The following is a 12,400-nucleotide window of genomic DNA, read 5'->3' as shown; positions in this document are numbered from 1 at the left end:
TCTGGCAAAAAGAAACCCTCACACAGAGCTCAGAGAATAACCATCGCCTGTGTACGGGACAGCCTCAGTGAGCTGATATCTGAAAAGCCCTGACACCAAAACTCTGCTTTTTATGAAGTGGTTTAGCTTTGTGAGAAAGGGAACAAAACATACACAGGTGTGCGTTGGGAACAGTTTGTGGGCCAGATAAGACTCCCTTCTCCTTTTCAAAAAAGTAACAGATGTTCAAGTCATTGTCCTCAAACTAAAAATAGTGGCAGCTATGAAACAGATGGAAAAGGATGTTTATGACACATTCCTTAAAGTAAAAAAATTAACATCTCTAAGATTTTTGAAATATACCCCATCTCCTTCAGAGACACTTGTCAAGTTCTTCCCTGGTGCTGCTGATAAGTAAAAGTGGTCAAACGTTTCATGTACCAACATGAAGAAGTTTATTTACTTTTGTTACTTAAAGAAAAACTAAGAAAGACTTACAAAAATATTTAGGAAAATATTCAGCCTACCATACTACAGTCTTGCTACATTCAGAAAGCTAGAAGCCAGCTCTTCCAAAAGCTTTTAAGGTTTTTCTCAAATATCCTTGAGAATGAGCTGTGAAGAGACTTTTCATAAAAAAGGATTTTCATCTCTCAAGCAATGACATGGAGATATTCAAAGCAAATTACAGTTTGCATTAAACTGAAACAAATTTTAGTAGGGAAAGCAAACAAAAAAGTTACTAATTAAAGCTAATATCGAGACCTTCCTCACAGCTCTCACCAAAGTCAGAGCAATGTACCTGAAGAGGTGAGATGAAATTACAGCCCTCCGCACACAGGAACAGACTGGCTATCGACGAGCCGAAGCTGCCAACAAGCCAGCAGCAGTGCCACGAAGGTGCCGAGACAATGAAAGGAAGGCAGCAGCTAATTCTAAGTCTAGCCAAGCTTGAAAGAGATGCTTTTCCCCTCCAAGAAATTATGGAAAGAGGGCTTAATAAAAGCACTTTGAATTGTTCAGGCATCTCTCTTCGCTCCCTTTAGTTTTATGGCACTCATCACAGCTCATCCTTTCCACCCTTGCGTGCACAAGTTGCCACAGACAGCTATGAAGGAACAGATCAGTGCTTCTGCAAAACAGAAAACGCACTAAAATGTTGCAGGTCAAAGGAATTAGAGGATCTTTTTCCTTTGGCTATATTAAAGGCATTCAAATACTATCGCAGTGTAAGGTAACAGCTTCACCTATTAACTGCCAGGCTGTTTAACCTCCATATTCTTGTAGAAGGTCACACAGGCTTCAACAGAGAAACAGAGCACTTAAATTTTGATTTGAGATGAACTGAAGAATTAGTTATCGTTTGACAACTTCTGGAAAAATTCTTAGTACACACCCTTTTTCCAGAGAAGGAGGTACCTTTCTGAAGGGAGGCTCACTCAGCTTTGTGTTGCCACTGAAAGCTGCCAACAAATACAAAAAGAATCAGAGTTGAAGGAAAGGTTGTCTGTTCTGCTTTTCTCTCCAATTCGCTCTCAAAAGAAAGGAGAAACCACATGGAAAGAAAGTATTAAAGCACTGGCCTCTGCCTCCATTTAGGAAGCTTCAGATGCAGCTTTGTTGGGGGTGGCTGAAGGGGTACCAAGGAGATGGGAGGAGAGGAAATCCCGGTGTGGTCAGAAGCCCCTGAGCAACCGCTTAGTAATGGGTGACCAGAAGGTCCACATATCACTTAAATTGCTACAAAAGAAACACCTAAATAATGATGTTTTAAAGCATCCTTTTTATGAATACGAACAGGAACAGCTGTCCTCAACACTCCAGAACATGCAAAGCCCCTTTCTAACGGCACAGAGCAGTGCCCACACCTCCTCTAACAGGTTTGACCTGTCAGAGCACCAAGTGGTCCTCAAACCGTACAAAACACTCATAGCTATTTTGACTGTCTTTTCTGTACCTAGTAAGTGACAGCAGAAATTTGTAGTAAGCCCATTTTAGTATTATAGCTTGTAGCTTTCTAAAACTAACATTCTCTGAAACATAGAGGATGGATTTCTAATATAGCTGTATGTAAAAATAAATCATGTAACTTCAGCCCTTCAAATTTACAAACTTATTTTTCACATCTATTGTCTTCAGGGATGGTATCAATACAATTTTTGCTTACAAAGAATGCCTGCAACAAATCATAGCCCTTTCCCCCCACTCCTTATTAATTACAATTAAAATACTCCTACAAAAGTGCTTCTTGAACAAATAAACCAATTCATCATTTATGCACGTTTAGAAATTCAGACTCAAAAACGTTTGTTCCAGCAGGCAATATTTAGTCAAGGAAAACAAAAAAAAGGGGGCAAACATGAGCAGGTCAGTCTCCACAGAGACTCAGCTGGAATGATAAATGGAGCTCACACATTTCACACTCGGACTATCTGGAAAACAAAATTACCTGCTGGCACTGGTTTCTTTTTCAGCCCTGTTGTCCATAAAACAAAAAAAAAAATTGTGCAAGTCCCACAAAACTCTTGACAGCATGATGTGCGTCATGCACGGACTCATTTGCTCCACAAAGCCATTGTGAGCTTTTTCAGCTCCTGTCATGGACCCGGCCAGAAGCAAAACTAAGATGTAGACCATGAGAAGGACCCAGCCACAAAGCAACTATTCCAGCTCTGCCAAGTACCATTGGTCTGCAGTGACAGTGATTCATCTCCCCCTGTTGCCACTCATATGTCCACTGAAAAGCTACTCATTAGCAAGACTGTAAGCAGGTAACATTTCTCCTCAGCATCTCCCTCCCCTCCAACGGGAGGTCCAGGTTGGGAGGAAGAGCAGGACTTCAGTAGGGAAAAGACAGACAGAACGAGGGCAAGGGGTAGAGAAAGGAAAAATGCATGGGAGGAAGGCAATCAGTCAGAAAGACTGGGAAAGATGGGTGCCTGAAACCAGTTGCTCACAGCTGTGGTGGCAATCTGAAGAGTGGGGGATTCCTTAGTTTTGGTACTAGTCTTTCTCCACACCCCCTACATACCCTTGGGGGGGGGGGGGGGGGAAGAAATTACAATCTCCACATTGATCCTCTTAAAGAGGCTTAATAACATTGTCTGAGGAAGGTGAAGAGATCTGAGGCAAGACAGAATTCAAACAAGAAATCTTACGAAACAGGTGATATTTTATGGATGCAAAATGTTACTATTTTCATGTACTTAACCCTACACACCCATCATTTCTTGACAGAGAGTTCTTTTGAATTTTTAAAAGCACACTAAAGAAGAGGAAACACTTAGCCAGGAAATGTCTTACCCCAGCATTTACTGTTTTCAAATTTACAAAATGATATATCAGACATGTATTTGGGGTCACAGTTTAACTGTTACAGCTTAGAGGCCGACATGGTGGCACAACTGAAAGAACTATCTTCTCAAAGTAACCTGGTGACAAAAACAAAACAACAGACTGGTTAGGACCCTTATGGCTCATCTCTAGCACGTGAGGGACCTCTGGTGAGACCTCCACTCAGTTTCTAGAGCCCATCTATAGCACTCAACACCACAAAACAACTTTTATGTAGCTTCTGCTGCCTCCATAAATCCCTCTTTTATAGTTTATTGTGTAAGATATCAGCCCCAGTAAACGCCAGTTCTGTTTTATGATACAAGAAGAAGAAAGTCTGTAATGATCTGCCTAATGATAGCATCTCATGAGAAATTTTATATTACAATAATAAAATGCTTGTTTATTTTAACCTTCTATTACTCTCTAGGGACTCATTCACACTGTATCACGTGGAATTCACACGTACCCTATGAAGGTTTCATATCTGTTGCCCCTATATGATTATTAGAGAAATTTTTTTTAAGTATTTTTTTCCCCATGATACTGTGCAGCAGTGCTGAAAACCACAGGCAATAGGAGAGACACATATTTTACACTGAAATATCAAGGGGATGAAGTTCCAAGCAGCAGCATCCATTATCTGCAGATAAGATGCTTTTCAGTCTTGGCTAATACAGGTAGTGGAAGTGGTTACTTGTACCTCAGTCTGAAACGATCAAAGTGAGGAAAAAGGATTAGATGTCAAAATACTTGAAGTGTATCCCTTTGATCAGGATCAAAATCAAGACTGAACTTTGAATATAATGTGCTAGTACATTGCAGTGGTCCTTTGAAGAGGGAAAAACTTAAATTCATGAAAATGTAATACTGTTCCTGCAAGTGGGATGCTAAAGCTGACATCTTACTCTCTTTTCCTAATTTGGTAAACCCACTATGCTCACAACTTTCAGTTCCTGCTCAAGAAGCCAAATTCCTGCTTTTTGATAGGGCTGCATGACTCGCGTCATCCTCATAAGCTGCGGTGCTGGAATCGACATCTTATTCCCATTTTCTGTACAGCCATCGCCAGTAAATTCAGTCGCAGATGACCAAGTATGAAAGCATGTCTGTCTTTCATTTTTATCCATTGTTTAAAGTAGACCCAGTTCTGTATCATGCTCCATAGTCTTACATGTTATTAAAAAATGTTAAGGCAATGCTGCCCCACCCTCTACAGGGGCATACTGGACCTTAGTGGGGGGAAAAAAAGGCAATCCAAAAAAACAGGGTAATGTTAAAGAACCAAGACAATGGGATCATATAGTAACAGAATTGTCCATTGCCATGGACAATTTGACTACGACGAAAGAGTGTTCAAAGCAGTGACAAAATAAAATGAGTAATCCCTGCCACTTCTCAGTTACCAGGTCACTAATATTTTGAAAAATGCAGAGGAAGAATCTGAAATTCAAAAGGAAGAAGCAGAAGAGAGAAGAATTCCCAAAGGCCATTCCCTATGCAGAAAGTGCTGTACAGAAACCCTTAGGAGATCAGAATTGCTACTCAGGCCTGAAATATAGAAATCATGAGGTAAATAAGGTAAGAAGTCGGAAGGCATCTAAGTGGTTCCCAGACTTTAAGAATGAAGAAACAAAGAATACAACTGCAAAACACCGATTAATGCACAAGGTCACATCAGACTAAGCCAAATCTAAGCATCAATGTGGCTACATGGGCTCTCAAGATAGCTGTAAAAATTAATAAACTAGTAGCACAGACACACTTACAGGAAGAAGACTGGAAATTCAGCACACAGTAACAAATATGACCAGGGATGCTTTTGTCCCGTATCAGCTCTATTACAAAGCAAACTTTTAAGGGAAAATTACAAGTTCAAGTTGTCAATGGTAACTTCACAGTAACTTCGGTTCAAAGCCTGAATTAAGGCTTGCTGTTTAAACAAAAGAAACCTCTTTGTAGTCAATAAAGATTTTTCAGGGAGTTCACTCTGAATATGCGCAGATTTTCTTTAGACATTCTGAGACTGCCATGTGAGCAAAAAAGTGAGCAACTGGACTATTATTGAAATCACAGTATTTGCTAGAAGCTGAACGAACAGGCCAAGAACTGAGACACAGGTAATGATTATAAAAATTAAACTGCTACAGTTTAAAAGCAAAATAGTGTGAAAGATCATTACAGCTACCTGAGTCAACAAATAATGCAGACAGTCAGCAATACAATGTCTGATTTTTGTTACTACTCAGTATTTTCTGTGATTAGGTGCTTGTTTCTTTGCTTCAGTGTTGAGCAAAGAACACGTTTGTTGGCTTTTTTAAACGAGATCCGTTTTCCACATGGTAGGAGCTTGCATTCTATCATTATGTCACCGAGTTGTTTTTTCATCAGGAAGATAAAATGCAGCTAATCATCCCACAAAATCATTTGCACTTGAAGTACTCCACCCCTCACATTAAGATACAGTGTCCAAAACAAGGCCAGATACTGAAGTGGCCTCATGTTCACTTTTCTGAAAAGTTACTTTTAATTTCTACTCCCATGGTATAAAAACAATATAGACTCAAACACTGGAGAAAATCACCAATGCTAACTGCTGTCAATTTTATTTTTGTATTTGTCTTAACAAAGAAAATAAGGTTTAAGAGTTCTTAGCTAATACAATTTTCTTAGACTAAAATACATTGCAAAAAGCAGCTTAATTTGGAAAAAGCTTGCACACATCTTGATGGGTATTGACCCAAAAAAAAAAAAAACCACCACAAACAAAAAACCAGCTTTGATTCAAAAAAGTTGCTGTTGATTCTGGTGTCCTTTCCATTGTAAATAAAGATGAAGTGCACAATCACTCACAGGCTAAAAACCTAGGAGCCACTGAAAAGCTCCACCTTGAAGTGACAAACCTGAACCACAACTAAAATTTCCTTACTAAATTACCAAATTTACTCTGGAACAGCTCTGCTCATGATTGGTTTGAATTAAATTAATTGTTTTATTAAATCCTTCCAGTTTTTCTTTTTCTCTACTCCAACAAAAAAGTAAAGACAGAAGAAAATGTAATGGTAAATGTTTTTCATGCAGTTCCTCATTGCATTGTTTTTCTATGGCATATTTAAGATATTGTTAGTTATTCTATTTAAACAGTTACTGGTAATGCTTAGCTCTCTAGAAGTACGTTTCTCAAATAACAGTGGCAATTTGGGAAATCATTATGATGGACACTCATTCAGGTTTGAAATAATGACACCAAAAGATAAGCACTCCAGGACTGAAGAGCTACTTTCAACAGTTTGAATTATTATACATCAAAAGTTCAGCCAAAATTAACCTCTAATATAATCCTAATTTATCTAATGAAAACTACTATGTATATCACTCACCCATAAGTACATTTAGCAATTTTGCATGTTCTTCCAGTAAGAACTTTCTTCCCATAATGACTGAAAGTTTCAAGCTTGTGAAAGCAGCAATTTGTTCCCTGCCTGCCTGTGGAATTCAGGTTTGAGATGTAAGTTTACTTTCTTATTAGTCAAGTGTTTTAATTTTATAGTAATAATGTTGCTTCCTTATGTTTATGTATTTTTCCCCTTTCTTCCAATCATAACTGAACACGCATAAGTCATGTTAAGAATGTTTACATGTTAATTGAAAATATACATATAGCTGGATCTCAGTGGTGAGAATTACAAGTAGTTTACTGTTTGTCCCGTGGGCAAGCTTTCTGGGAAATATCTGTCACCTCAATCTCCCAAAGGGACCCAAATATCTAAATAAAATTATTTTTATTTTAAATACTAGCTATATAAAAACCAAGGGTCTTTTCCTTTTCTTAAAACATTCACAAAATGCATAACCATGTTAGATATCATGTCACAGTACCACAAATAAAATATGTGTTAAAACCAAACGAGACCTAAAAATTACTAATTAGTAGTTCAGAATAGGAAATTTTCAGTATGAAAGCATGTCTGAAACTACTGTTTGATGTTGCTAAATATTTCATTGCGAAGAAAAGCTGATTAAAGCAGAAGCTGACAGAAGGCTATTTTTGAACCTTCCAGTAGCGATCAGTGTCTTGGTACTAGAACAAAATCAAACAAGAACCGAAATATTCTCACTGCGGATAAGTATAGTAGTACTAAGAGTGAGGACTGGAATGAAGGTATTCACCCTGCCTGGGAGAGAGGGAGATGTAAACAAAAGACATTCATAGTTCAGAAAGATAACTTTCAAAGGACAACAAAAACTTTTATCTCCCTCAGAAAAACGTGTAGCAGAAGGGATAGGATTTTCCTTACCAGGTAGGCAATTTCAAAAATTCATAAATGGCCAGAATTACTCACCATAGGTTTAAAACCCAAGAATAATAACTACAGTCTCTGTTTGGAGCAACTTATTCCTTTGTTGAATTCTTCGCCCTTTACACACCAAGCTGAGAACAACCATGAGGCATTGATATTTGATACACATGCTAGGTTCAGTTTAATTTTTGCAGATTTATGTAAAGGAATGTGTTGTAGTACTATAGATTTCAGAAATGTAAAAAGTGAAAGAAAATTATCATTGTTGTTGGTGTTGCTATTACAAATGACCCAAATAAAAATGGTTTGAGATTGAACGACCATAAAGTATTAAAACAGAAATTTCACAGTTCTCTCCTGTTCTGCCCTCCACCTCCACAAGGTTACACTATTCCAGAGCTGTCACGAAGTTCTGCTTTGTTAGCACCATTTTATTTTAGCAGAGATTGTAACAAACTAAATTTATTTTTCCAGGTATACCTTTTGCAGAATAAGATCTGTTTCCATACAATTTCTATCGAAGAAGCTGCAATAAGAATTCAAGGCTTTCTAAACTGAAAAACGCACCATTTTGTTGAGAAACTGAGCAAGTGACACCTCAGTATGAGTCCAGGAATAACTAGCTCAGATTTTATTGAAAACACCAAGCTGATACCTTCATGCATCCCACAAGACATTCACATGGTGGGTATCTGACAAAAGCAGCAGATATATTGAATGGAAACACTTTTCTGGGAACGCATTGCCATAGCAAATGACAGGGCTAAGCACTGAAGTCATATTGACTCTTGGCTCACTGAATAAACAGGGACTTGTACTATGTCAACGGGAAAAATCCTTATGTTATTCAGAGACCACCTGTTCATCACCTTCGGTGTACCGTATGTACAGTTTCACGGCATAGCTGGAACCTCCCGAGTCCCTAGTCTAAGGACAAGTGCTACTTGTACTACACCCCAAAACTGTACGTACAAGTTGCCATCTCCTCTACAGTGTTGGAAGGGAGAAAAGAAGTTCAATAAAAACGTTGCTGCTCTCCAGAAGAGTAAAGTTTTCTGAAAATTAGAGTGCTGTCTTTAAACTCTGTCTTGGGAAGAACCAATCTAGGGGAACCCTGCCCAGAAATGAAGACATGAATTAAACCAGTTTTTCCTACAAATACACGAGAGCTGAAGCAACATTAATGTACTTCAATCCTGCTACAGAAATTGGGATCATCAAGTAGCAGTGATGAGTGCACAGAAGAAATTCAAGCTTGAAACCTCACTGAGCTACACAGGACAGAGTAAAGAGCAATGCTTGGACACTTTGCATACTTAAATGATAAACATACATGACAAAAACTTTAAAGAGCTGGCAATATTTAATATTCCTCCTTTCAGCAGATACTTATTCAAGCGATGGAAGACTCTAGATGCTTATTGCAGGAGTGCCCGAAGGAAAACACATCAGCTGTGTCAGCTACCATAATCACCATACCCTGCTAATGGATCTTTCAGAACCAACAAAGCATGGCTTATCAGCAGGATTTAGGTGATGAAATACATATTTGAGACAAACCATCAATAAATGTGCTTTCAAATAGTGTCTTAATTAAAATGGTTCATTGTTTGCTTTTTTTCCAGGTGAAATTAGTTGCCTAGAGACAGTAACTGACATACCCCAATGTTAACCTTCCAGCAATGGCCAATTCTCAAAAGCAAATGAGTCAATAAAACACTAACCACCCAAATTCCTGAGACATAATCAAAACCTCTGATTATTTCTCTTCATTGAAATCTTAATCTCTATAGTTTTGCTAGGTTTGCCCACACAAAATCACAAAGAGCAAAAACGACCTGTTTCACAGGCTGGTTGAGTCAAATATAGTAAAAAGTACTTAGGCAATTAACCAAAAAGATTGGTTAGATAGCAACAAGAAGACTAGCTTTCTTTTTCAACACAGAAGGAAAGCCGAAACCTGTAGTTTTCATTATTTGTCCAAATTCAGTTCACTCAGCTGGGAAAACAAAGGATACGAGACCAAGGTCCTCCCCATTGCTGCCAAGGGACAGATCACAGCCCCTACACGAGCATGCGACTCCCTACATCGCCAGACCTTATGCTACAACTCTTGAGATACTGTTAAAAAGTAACATTAGACACATTAATCTCTTGTTTATAGTAAGACTGCCCATCAGTAACTGACACCATCCGCTTACCTAAGGAGAAGCGACGTGCCTCACCCTCTTGCACCAGGGCTGCTAAAGCCCTTTCACGGTTTTCCCCCCAAACTCCCTGCCAACAATTTTTCTTGCTTTCTTCCTTCCTTCCAGAAGCTCAGACCTACCTCCGTCCCCAGCAGAGGCACGCAGAGGGCACCGTCCGCCGCCAGCAGCTCCCGGAGCGGCAGCGGCCCAGGACTGGGCTGGGCCGGACTGGACTGGGCTGGGCTGGGCGCCGGGGAGGGGGCTGGGCCCGGCTCTGCCCACCCGCGCTCCTCATTGCCACCACCTGGGCCAGCGGCAGGTTAACTCCTGCCCTGCCAGCCCGGGAGCACACCGCTGGGTTGAGAAGTTTCTCCCGCAAACCTTCAGGTAGGCTATAGAAAGAAGTCAAAAACCAGAAGCGTAAGCATGCCCTGCTGGTAAACCCCCTGCCCACCTGAAGGGTCCTGCAGGGGGTTTGGAAGCCGAGCAGATATGGAGATGGATACACCGTGCACGGGGGTCACCCAGCTGCACTGCTACACGCTGGCAAGACTAGAGTCATGTGAGATTGATCCAAACTTAAGTATTGCTGCAGGGGAGTGCAAAATCTCGTGTCTTACCTTGAGCCCTTGTTCTGTTTCCTGATTTCATTAGGTAAAGACCTTCTGGTTGTTTATTATTTTTTAAATATATATGTATCATATTTCTTTCATATACCATAACCACAACAGAATCTTTTTTTTTTTTTCTCAAGAAAGAGATTTTATCCAAGTAGGGGTTTAAGGATAGAGTCCCACACCAGGACCTCGCGCACTGACCACATCTGAGCCTGATACCTCCCACTCACTGAAACCGGAGTTTATTGCAATGGCCCTGATGGTGTAGAAACGACGTCCTAAAATGTAACACATAAAAAAAAATCAAAAGCAATTACAGTAAATAAAAAATAGTCTCTGCTCATAGCACTAGAAGATTTTTAATAAGGAAGAAGTAAAAGAATAGGGAATAACTGGCTAGTGTTTTCCTTCTCTGCAGTGCTTGATTTGACAATAGTCCGCAGTAAAAAATAATTGCTCAGATTAGCACCTCTTCAACACCTTTTCAAAACTGTGTAATTAAAAAATGAGGGCAAACTACGGGAGAATGTTTTTTTCTGGCAATGTAGTATTAGGTAAGCGTTCGCAGACTACAGATCACAGGATTCAGGGAAAGGAGTTGGCTCTGTTGCGTAGTCATTGGAGCATCATGGTGCCTGAGGTAATCCGAGGGCCTCTGTGTGCCTTTTCTTTGCAAACGGCGGGTCACTGGGGCTGTCACTCTCCTGGGTCTGATCAACTCCAGACTGGAGCGGATGCGATAGACCGCATGAACATGCCCTACTCGTTTCAGTATGGATTTGATTATCGGGTTATCATAGCTTGAAATACCAATAAAAGTCATTCAAAGAAAGTAGGCTGATGGAACACTGAACGGCGGAGGGCACTGACGGGATGCTAATTTCCAGCTGATTGGTGATGCTGGACTGTGGGACATAGCATCATCCTTGGCCATCCTGAGAGCATCTGGAAAAGCATCTGTGTGCCCAGATCTACACACTTTCTCTTTGCTGACAAATTCAGAGAAATGCTAGAGATGCCTTTGAGGCTGCCATGAGAAATCCTGGGGGAGATTCTTGTCAGTGGTGCTGTTCGCTGTGCGAAGGCACCACCCTGTGCAGAGGGTTCTTGCCTTTTATTCTCAGCCATTTTAAAATGTTTGTGGAGACAAAAGGTGGCTTTGTTTTAGTTGTAGAATGACATTGTTATTTTTTTCCCACTGTACTTGCCAGCTGGTTTTTTATACGGTTTCTGAAGAAGGGATATGCGATTACTGGGTTGGGTTGTGGAGTGTGCAAGCATTCACTATTTCAAGGTGTATTTCGTAAAAATGTAATGCTCATTTATTTTGAAAGTTTTTCCCAATGGCCGCTGAAATACAAACCAAAGCAACATGGTTCAAAGCTGCTGGTTTTTGGACTTACTGACAGATTTTAAAGTAAAGGCTTTATGAGTGAACATTTTCCATTTATGTTTACATTTTTTTTACTTCTATAGAGGGTATACGCTTGGTGTTGGAACCATGAATCAAAAAAGAGGGAATGTTGAAACACAGACTCTTTGCTGTTTTTTGTTAGTGTGACTGTACATTTGTTTTTATAATCAGTTTTGATCTCTCTACATCTTCATGTACACACATATATAAATATGCAAATATTTAACTACTGATCTCTTTAATTCTTCTTATCCAAAATGCAAATATTTGTTACCAAACTCTCAAATGTTACAAAGTATCTTCACTGTGTTATCTTCAGTGAAATTATATTAATTTATAGCAATGCAGCGTCCGACGAATTTCGTGATTGTGCCTCCAAAACTGCCAACTCCTATCCCTCACAAAAAACAAGCTCATTCCAAACTCTAAAAATCAAGGCTTTAGGTTTGCAATCATTTTTCCTGATGTCTTAATGCCCATCCCTGGGACTAAAACCAGGGATAAACACCTTTAATTTAAAGTTCTGGTCACAGTCAGTAAAGGTGATAGGCTCAAGTAAATCTGAGG

This window comes from Tauraco erythrolophus, chromosome 8, assembly GCF_009769465.1.
Source record: "Tauraco erythrolophus isolate bTauEry1 chromosome 8, bTauEry1.pri, whole genome shotgun sequence".
NCBI lineage: Eukaryota > Metazoa > Chordata > Aves > Musophagiformes > Musophagidae > Tauraco > Tauraco erythrolophus.
Note: the sequence above shows the minus strand (reverse complement) of the source record.